We start from the raw sequence: 9,930 nt of genomic DNA on the forward strand, positions 1-9,930 counted from the left end.
TTCAACAAAAAATAAACTGATACAATATATCTTTTCTGTCTTTGGAAAAAGTAAATATATCCTAGGCTCTAAGATGGTATTGCTCCCTTTAGGAGATAAAACTTTAAGTAGATGTTTCCTATATGTGTCTACCAGTCTGTGACATCGACTGGGAGAAAGTTTTTCTCATTCCTCCATGCTGCGTGATATGTCTTGAACACACAGCCAATTTCAAATGCCCCACAGCATCTCAATGGGATTGAGATCCAGGCTTTAACTTTCCCATTCTAGAACCCTTACTGTGACTGTATTGTGGCATGACACATATAACATTTATATTTAGACCATAATATTGACAAATCTCATATGTGCACGTCTGTGGATCACTCTCTGGGCTCATCTGAGGTATGTACTACCACCCCAGGTTAAGGTATGCGCTGATGCTAACTTTGTCCTCTTCTGTTTCCTCCACAGTGCTGAGAAGACGCCATGTGAGGGCAATTGACTCCGGCCCTCTTGGTCCTCCAATTTCGAATTAGGCATTCCATTTTGAAAAGAACGCACTGCAGGACAGAGGACTTTCTGGGAACTGCCAAGTCTGATGGCTTATCACTTATGTTTGAGGTTTTTTGTTCCAATTTTATGTTCATAGTGGCCATTTTTGTTCATTTTGTTTTGGCTGGATTAAACGGGGATGACTGTGTTGGCTCTCCAACATTTGCTCATGGAACTTGCAGTCCATTACTTGACCACACATACTTTTGGTATTATTTTAGACATGCAGACAGAAGTCAGATTCTGTGCAGCCACATCCATGATGAGTGGTTGTACTGTATTGGTATCAGTGTTATTAGGAACATTTACTGTTTCAGGTATTCTTACTACAGAAATGTGCATCTCATGTGACACTCCATTACCACTAGCAAAAAGAACTTGCTTAAGGGGAGTTCTTTTTACCTCCATTTTATTGCCACACCATTTAACTCAAATGCATATTCTAGAATTTATTTAATGTAGCTGCCAATTCTTTCAAATTCACATTTACACTATGTATTAGCATAACTGTGAATGTCAGAGACCACACACAGAAATGCATCATTCAGTCATTCAGTGATGTCTTCGAATGTCAAAGTATTATCAGATCTAAAGGAATGGGTTTTCCCTTGCAACAGATTGTTTATTTTTAACATATGTAATGTGTTTTCTGCACACATGACACCAATGTATATATTTAACAGGGGTCTTTTTAGCCATGGATGGTTTATCCATCGCAACCACAAATTTACTGTGGTTGAAAAGTGTTGAGCTCTGTCTTCAGGAAGCATTGGATCAGTTCAGAAATTTCACATTCAGTGAACTGTCTAATTGTTCCCACCCACATTTAAGCCAAGTTCATTCACAGTTTACTCTGAATGTATAGTATAAATGTTTGGCCATGCGAGGACAAGGTAGGTTGCTTCTGTGTGGTATTTATATCTTCTCACATTTGTCAGTTCTTCCCACAAAACTCTCATTTCCTTCCACACTACAAAGGCTTCAGTCTGTTTGACTGAATTCTAGGTATGAGCGTATTACCTCTGATGGACTGGCATTACATTTGTAATGGTCCCCAGTCTTGTGGAAGTGGCTGCTGGGATTTGCGCATGTACAGAAATGAGAGAAAGAATTAAGACTTTGATCATGGATAAACTTGTTGCATACAGTTGTTTCAATTTCAAATAATACTTAGGTGCCACAACACAAACTATATATTGATTACAGTATATTATAACAGGTGTATTGCAGTGGATTCACACCATAAACCATTTCATTCTGCAGTCTGTCAGATTTGCACTGTGGTAACTGCTGGTGGTCAGCTGTGAACCCACAACATCTGGATTATGATGATCCTCAGAAGCAGCCTCTTTGAAGCTTTAGCTGAAGGAGGCTGCTGACCTTGGCCATATAGAGACTGTTTTTCTGAACACTGTAAGCAGAGCGCTAGCTGGTAACCTCAGCTGAACTGTCTTCTCAGCCCCCACCATACAATGCAACAGCACCACCACAACAGTAGGCTGCAATTTTGACTGAAGGTATGTGTACTATATTGTATATTCCAGGGATCTCCAACCTTTTTTCCCCTGATAGCTACTTTTACAAAATGAAAATGGCCGAGAGATACTCATGTTTTCTAACATTTATTCTCATAGCTTATTTCAACCCAAACAAACTAAATAAACTTGTTTTGTCTGGACATTTACAAAATGTTGGTGTCCACAACTCACATTTTGCATTAAAACATCACCTAAAATATTTAGTTCACCTGCAAGTGCATTTTGTATGTCTGTATGCATTTTCTAGTGTATCTCACACTATTGAATTAAAAAATGAATGCTAACAAACAATGCAATTACAAATACACAGATATTACTTATTCATTCGTCATTTTGTTCCATGTCACTGTTTCACTTCACAAGAGTATTCACATGTCCAGTTGCATGTGTGATGTGTTTTTCAGTTAGTCAGATGACTGGCACTGCATGGAGTCAACAAGAGAGGTGTATGGTGGAGTGTAGCCACTTCGGTTCACTCTTATGAAGTCATTTAAATGCTCATCTGTCAGTCTTGTTCTGAACTTTGATTTCATGACATTCATGCCAGAAAAGGCAGACTCACAGAGGTATGTAGACCCAAACAAAGCAGACATTTTCAGAGCTGCTTGGCGAAGATTCTTATAATTATCTGGCTCTACTAAGCTCCAGAAATGCTGAGAATGCTGTTGAAGCTTTAACTGCACATTATTTTGAAAGTTTACTAATATATAATACATAAAATCCAATGTCTGTCTGCATGTCTGTCTGCTTTAAACGAGAGGACTACTTAACGGATTTAGATGGGTTTTTTTTCTATAGTTTGCTTGAACTTTCTGGTTGATTTTGTAACTTCTCTCATTTTGCAATGTATCATAGTTCACTTGTGGTACCAATTCATTTGCACGAATCCGAGAAACACGCAGTAGGCACCTTAACTCTGCTTAGCTAGTGAACGAGAGAACAATTGAATTCAACTTTGTTTGATATTTAAAATAAAGTGTTACTTAGGTCTTGATGAGTTTGAGTCTGGATATTCTCTTAAGTGTATGCCACATTGAAAAGATAGATTGCAATTCAGATTGTGGATCGTGATGTGATTTTTTGGAAAGATCGCCCACCCCTAATTTGACTAATCAATTTTTCAAATTTATGCAGGATTCATTAACCCTTTGGCGAGCTACTTGGTAGGGGGTTGTGAGCTACCAGTAGCTCGCGAGCAACGTGTTGGAGACCTCTGGTATATTCAATTACATTTAATAATAAATGAATATTTCCTTAATCATAAACAACCACTTCATTTTGTTTGTGTACCAACTGTAAAGAAAAGCAATGCCAGCTAATTCTATGGCTCCTTACAGTAATACTATTGAGGGCTAGTTAGGTTCCTTCAATTGCTATTGACCACCATCTTCTGGTGAGAGTGTCATTTATACTGTAGGTCTGAAAGGAATTGCAGCACATGGTGGTCTAGCTGAAGTTGACATATATTCTCTTCAAAGGTTTCTTCTTCTATTCTAGGATTGCAACAGAGGGAGAAGTTAGTATGTCACCATGTAACCTGCCCTCATTTCCCTTAGTGATTCAAGGCTCCCAGTCTGTTCCCTCCTTGCATGTGTGTGACACAAGCTATGCTTTTCAATCACATCAAATCCTGTCTGTGATAACAGTGAAGTCTCCCAGTAAAATTATAGTCTCAGTAGGTTTTACTCTTCTTCTTCCTCTTGGATTCTGCACCAACTTTAGGTAAGAAGGTTGAATAGTCTGAGTAACTGTTAGGCCTATATGCACTTGGGTGGACAAAGCCTACTATAGTGGAATTGAATGCAAGACAGGAACCAACTGTAGATGGACTAAAAATCCAGCTTAAGGCACATTCATTCATTTAATCACTATTCAAGCTAACCTACACATATTTAGAATTAGGAAGGATACAGTCACTGAAGGATGAGCAGTCACTGAAAGACACTGAATTGAATCTAGAACTCGTAGTTAGTTACAATAGCTAATAAAGCCTAACCGATGATAATGAAGCATTCAGAATAGACTGATGTTGCATATCACTGGCACACTACAAAAAATGGAAAACAAAAACTTAATTCTGCTTGACACCCACTATTCTGACCTCTCCATGTCTTGAAGTGACACCTGTTGCACAGGTGTGTTCGGGTTCTAATTTGGGATCCTGAAGTGGTTCATCGTGTGGTGTTGTGGCAATGCGCTATATCAGTGCATGGTCCCAACCCAACCTCCTCCTCCTTCTCCATGTCTTATGTTGCATCATGTTTGTCCTCTTTCAATATGTGATCTGTCCCTCCTCTTTTGGCATCTGGATTTCCAACCCCATACTATATAAGCCTATGTAAACAGTTGGGTAAAACTGCAATTCTGTCTAAAAGCTACACATTAGGTGTGTTTTTGCAGGATATATGGATCAAACATTTACATTGTATGACTGAGGAGATTAGTAGTTTCCTAACTTATATTCCTCCTAACCCAACCAGGATAGAGTGAGTTTGGTAAATGAATAGACAGGTTTATTATTAGAACAATAAAACTTATACAGATTCGGTGACCTGAAAAATGGTTGAACTGATTGAAAACAGCACAGGGGTAACTGTACAAACAACATATTTTTTATTTTTATTTCACAAGAATTTCCCCGTAGAAGCCCGTTGTATTTGGCGTCATGTCAGCGTATAGTACCTCATTTAGACAGGACCCTATTTTTATTGTTAATCATTTACACTTGGCATTGGCAGAACTTTCTTCAAGACTGATCCTAGATGAGTGATGGCGTATTTTTATATTTAGGCTCAAATTAAATATATATCCTTATTTCTTGTTGCTGTCAACACAGCATTAGCTGAACGATTTCTGCAAGACAGAGCATGTTCTAAAAAAACGACTTGTAATTGAACTGCTTTATTACTTGTTTATCCCAAAACTCAAATGCATTTGCAGATCATATTACTGCCTCTTTTTCCATAAATATCTAGCCATCCAACTGCAGGCTTTTAAAAAAAAATCAGATGATGCATGCTTTGGGATCCTGATAAAGCAGGAAACCCACTTTTTCAACAGGAAAAAAATCCAGATATGCTGCACATTCTCAAAAAAAACAGTGTAAGTTTAAAAATATGCACTCCCAAATACCACACAGTTACTACAAAATCCTCTTGCCTGGCATCTGACTTCTTTCTATATATCACAAGTGAGTGTTGCTCATAAAGGGATTAAACTCTGAAAGCATATGCATCTACTTGCACCATTAAACAGGAATCAGGTGCTCGGGAAAGCCTGTCTCCAGACAGACATTCTGAACATAATTGATAGCTGCTGCCTTCTGCCCTGTAATCTCAAATCTGGATACACTCATGCTGTACTTATAGGCATTTTAATACAAGGCACTTGTCTGTGCGAGAAGTGAAAGAATGTACGACTTGTCACGTTTATTGTTATTGATATACTCCTGCTTATAGTTTTTTCCTCTGCTACTCTCCTCATTACAAAATATTTTTTAACAAATACAGTTTACGCTGAATATGGATATGATATAACTTAGCAAAACATCTGCCATGTTTTCTGGCAGTACCAACCTAATAAGAAATAGGAAACTAAAGATACTAATAGGTATGATACAATTTTCTTTTAAAGAAGCAGTTTGTAATGCTCACTCGTCTGTATAGCTGATGTACTTGTGTTTGAAAACAAAAGTTTCATATACACTATGAATGTAATGTTAGGTTCGACTTTGTCATCATTGAAGCGTCAGGTTCATTTGAAGTCAAAAGCAGTTTTGTCTAGACAGTAATCTCAGATGTATTCTCTTTAGTGAGATTTGTACATTTGCAGACAAGACACTATCCCTGTGGGCATTGTAAAAATGCAGAATGTCAGGTCTTTATCATTACCTTTGACTAAAGAAGGAAATGGATGAAATATCTTATACAAGCACCATCAATAATTTTCCATCCAAGTTTAAAGTCATGGAGGACTGAGTCTGTTTCAGCAATAATGAGTACATGGCAAGAGCCAATCTATTTCAGGGTACACTTGCAGCAGAGCTCAAGTAGAAAAGACTCCTGTAAACAAAGGAGATATCATCAAAAGCGGAAACTCCAGTTTGTGACTAGAAGTGATGGAGTTATTCAAATGGCTATAACAGTTTCTGTCCATGTCGAGTTATGACCAAAGTTCTCATTCTGGGTCTCAACGGGAAATAGTTTGTGATGGGAGTGCTGCACATTACACCTGGTTACACTGGTCCTGTGAGCTGAATTGGCAAAGATATGTATCACAAAAAACATTTTGCCATTTAGAGCAAAGCTCTGCGAGAGAAATATAATATAGCTCAAGTGGAATGAGTTTGAGATGGAGAAAAGTCACCCTCAGGAATGAAACAGCTATTGAAGGTATAACATAGTATCACCATAATAGCCCCATGTTTGTGCTTGAGTAGGTCCTGTGATAGCTCACAGGGCAGGCTCTAGACCTGTGGTCAAAGCAACTGCGATAGGCTTTGGCCCTCCACAACCTAATGAGAAGAGGTTTTCATAATCGCTAATTCTTGGGTGTGACTTCCAATTTTGCATCTCAGCTACTTTGTCTTTCACCTGTTTCTGCTGTTGAACCAAAGTGTTTAACTGAAACAGAAATAGCTGTATAAAGGAAATAAATCTTGTGCAAGGGCTAAGGATGACTATACAGAAAAGGTGAGTGTTGTGGTACTAGTAGTGGTTTAACCTGTAAATCTTAGATCATGGCAAAAGTGAGCACAGTGCCAAGACGCAAAGTGGTCATCCTGCATCATCAAAGTCTCTCCCAAGCAGAAATTTCACAACAGGCAGGTGTTTCCAGATGTGCCGACCAAGCTCTTCTACAGAAGCACAAACAAAAAGACAAAGCCTTAGGACTAGTAATGCAGTGCAGCAAACAAGAAATAGATCAAGCTTATTTTACTTTTGAAATTAGATATCCTTCAGTGCAGAACTAGCACAAACCACTGGGCCTCATCTACAGTCTGGAGAAGTTTTATCAGAAATGGTCCTCATGAAAGAGTTGTGACCATAAAGTCATTCATCCAAGATGAGAATAAAGCCAAATGACTCACCTACACAAAAAACACAAGCACTATGCTCTAACTGAAAGCAGTTTGTCCGCTGAGGGGGTTGAAGAACAGTACATAAATGAATGACTGCAGGCAGCAGTGAAGCACTGTGAAGGTTCTCTGCAAACAGATCAAACTTGATTGCCCTGTAAAAGCTGAAAAGTATGTATTCTTATTCAACATGCAATTCCATCAAGGTAGCATATGTTGAGTCCCATCTTCATTTTACTGCATGAAAATGACCCCAAAACACATAGCTAAAGTCTGCAGTGGAACTGTAGCAAGTCCTCCAAGAGGCTTGGAAGAACTTACCACATAAGTACCTTCAGAAAGGGCATGCGAATAGACCGAAAAGAATTGCTGCTGTTTTTAAGGCAAAGTGGGGTCACACCGAATATTGATTTTGTTTATCATTTTCTATTTGCTGCACATTCTAAGAATCTTATTGATTAATAAAAACTATTTATGGCATTATATTTGAAAACATTACTGCTTTACATTTTTTTCATAAGTGTGTAAAATGTCTACACAGTACTGTAAGTCTTTAAATATTTTATGAAGGGGGTAAAGAGGAGTGCAGAAAAGTTGACATTTGTGCCAAGCAAACTCAACTCATAAATTTAGTATTTATGCAATGGAAAAAAGTTAAATGCAACTATAAATTAAAATAGTTACATTCCCAACATGTAGATCAACTATCTCAAATTTAAGAGAGTCAAATATATCAATTGTTCCAAAGGAGCATGACATGAACATCTTGCAGTTTAAGTGACTAAGAGTTGAAGTGTAAATTTTAAAACATGTATGTAAAATAAAAGGTTAATCTAGCGATTGTTTCCAAAAAAAAACAAAAACCTGAAAAGTCAGTTAAACTTCTTCAATTAGACTAAAGCACTATCTATATAGCAAACCTAGCCTGTGCTCAGTAAGGTGACAGTAAAAATGTGAAGAACTCCTGAAAGGGGCAGAACACGCACTACAGGTGCATTTGCTAAGCATTTGTTCATTTCTGTGGCTCAGGTAGCTGTGGTGCGTGTGAAGTCTTACTGTGATAAGACTGACATACTGAATATGATCCATCTGGAAATACTGACAATTACTGATATTGTTGTCATTTCTTTTCTAGTGCTGCTTATCATCCTTGTATATAAGGTAAGCACAATCTTTTTTAATAAGCAGACTGGGAGAAAAAGTGGGTGTGTTTCAGTTACCAAATGATTATACTGTGTTCATATTAATTTTGTTAAGTTCACATTATATAATTTTAAAAACTCTATCAAAGATGTTGTACATTTGCAAGTAGGGATGTCTCAATCAAGTTCTTTTGCCCCAATTCTGATCCAAATTGTTTAATATTGAGTATCTGCTGATACCAAGTCCAGATCCGATACTTGTATTTTTCTAGATAATACAATTGCACAGTGTACACTTCAAGTACATTAAAGTTATTAAAATCAAATGAATATATATGCTTGACCACTGAATTGTTTACAAAATAACAAAGTAAACAAATTAAAAATATTTTCATGTGGCTCTTATCCCAATTCCACTTAGTGCAACATTTATTTTCATTTGTTTTATACCAAAATAACCTATTAAACAAACTAAAAGATGTCTTTTTAAATATTCCACTTAGTGTAGCATTGTAGTAGTAAACCAGAACACTCAAAAAGAGTACTGTAGATATTCGCGTATTAGTCGATCTCGCAGATAAGTCGAGTGTATTTTTAAGCCAAAAATTACAAAATTTGTTATGACCCGCGTATAAGTCGAGGGTAAAATTTGACAGCTATCAGAAATAGAGGGCGACAATCAGCTGTTAATGGCGACAAAACTCACTGTTACGTCACAGGCATTCCCTCTGTGCTTGGAGAAATGCTCGTTGACTCTGCAACTAATCCTTGCGTGTGCGTGAGTTGCGAAATGTAAACAAATGTAAACAAAGGCAAGATGGCACAAGGGAGCGAAGCGAGTTCAGAAAAGAAAACACTCGGCAGAGATGTTTTGCACATTATCGCTGAGTTGGACTCTGATTTTTCAGAATCGGATTTTATTGACAGTGATCAGGAATCGAGCAAGAGAGTGAGAAGCCGGCATCAGCTGAATTTACTGAGTTCTTTGAAGTGAAAAATCTGCCGAACTAGATCGGCAGCAAATCAATCAGAGCGTCACTATTTTCAAGTAAATGTAAAGTGGCCAGGGTGAGAATTAATTAATACAAATCTGAAGACATGGTTCTCTTAGGACTCATAGGACTCAAAAGTATTAGTTGATACACAATATCCATCTGACCAGGATATTCTCTGGCTGCTGCCCACAGAAGATGCGCTACTATGCCTTATTCAGACTCTCGCAAGTTTGGCTGGCCCTTTAATGGCTAGAGGTCTGATAGGGTTGCTAGGATCCATGGAGCTGTTGGGGAGGTTAAGGAGTATAACCTTGTCTGTTTTGGGTTGCTTTAACCTTTGTAGCTGACAGATTTCAGGTAAAAGGCCTAAGTTTGAAAGTCTTATCAAGCTGAACAGAATTGCATGGTGTTCTTGGGAAGCTAAAAGGCAAAGCAGGATTCAGAATACTTATTTAGAATGTGCAGCTTTTGATTCCCATTGGAATCTTAGGCTTGTGTGATAAAACTGTCTTCTCTGCTAGCAGAAAAAAAGCCAGGAACACTTATTTCCTTTGAGGGGATGAGCACAATCTTTTTTTATTATTATTATTTTCAAAAATGTTCTTTCTTTTTAGTTCAGTTCAGTTGGTGCTTTGTTTGAATAA

This window comes from Erpetoichthys calabaricus, chromosome 5, assembly GCF_900747795.2.
Source record: "Erpetoichthys calabaricus chromosome 5, fErpCal1.3, whole genome shotgun sequence".
Classification (NCBI taxonomy): Eukaryota; Metazoa; Chordata; class Cladistia; order Polypteriformes; family Polypteridae; genus Erpetoichthys; species Erpetoichthys calabaricus.